The sequence below is a fragment of the Cetorhinus maximus genome, chromosome 18 (assembly GCF_964194155.1).
Source record: "Cetorhinus maximus chromosome 18, sCetMax3.hap1.1, whole genome shotgun sequence".
Lineage (NCBI taxonomy): Eukaryota > Metazoa > Chordata > Chondrichthyes > Lamniformes > Cetorhinidae > Cetorhinus > Cetorhinus maximus.
Genome location: NC_135896.1, coordinates 97119773 through 97120613, shown reverse-complemented (window position 1 = coordinate 97120613; position 841 = coordinate 97119773).

The following is an 841-nucleotide window of genomic DNA, read 5'->3' as shown; positions in this document are numbered from 1 at the left end:
CCCACTCCCCCTCCTCTACCCGCCCCCTCACCTTCCCTCCACCCATCCCTTCTTCCCTCCCTCAACTTCCTACCCCTCCCCCCAACTTCCTCCCCCTCACTTCCTTCCTCCCCCCTACTTCCTTCATCCCCCTCCCCATTTTCTTTCCTTCCCCCACTTCCTCACCCATACTCCCCCAATTCCTTCTTCCCCCTCCCCATCTTCCTTCCTTCCCCCCCTTCCTTCTGTCCCCCCTCCCCCCACTTGCTCCCCTTCCTCCCCCTCTACTTGCTCCCCTTTCCCACTTCCTCCCCCCTTTTCTCCCCCTCCCCACCTCTCCCCTTCCCCCACACCGCTTCCCCCCTCCCCACCTCTCCCCTTCCCCCACTCCGCTTCCCCCCTCCCCACCTCTCCCCTTCCCCCACTCCGCTTCCCCCCTCCCCACCTCTCCCCTTCCCCCACTCCACTTCCCCCCTCCCCACCTCTCCCCTTCCCCCTCCCTCTTCTCCCCCTCCCCCACTCCGCTTCCCCCTCCGTCTCCCTCTTCACCCCTCCCCCACCACCACCCCCTCCTCACTCCCTCTTCCCCCTCCGTCTTCCCCCCTCCCTCCCTTCGTCTTCCCCCCCTCCCTCCCTTCGTCTTCCCCCCCTCCCTCCCTTCGTCATCCCCTCCTCCCTCCCTTCGTCTTCCCCCCCTCCCTCCCTTCGTCTTCCCCCCCTCCCTCCCTTCGTCTTCCCCCCCTCCCTCCCTTCGTCTTCCCCCCCTCCCTCCCTTCGTCTTCCCCCTTCTTCTTCCCCCCTCCCTCTTCCGCCTTCTTCTTACCCCCTCCCCTTCTTCTCCCCCCTCCCTCTTCCCACCGTC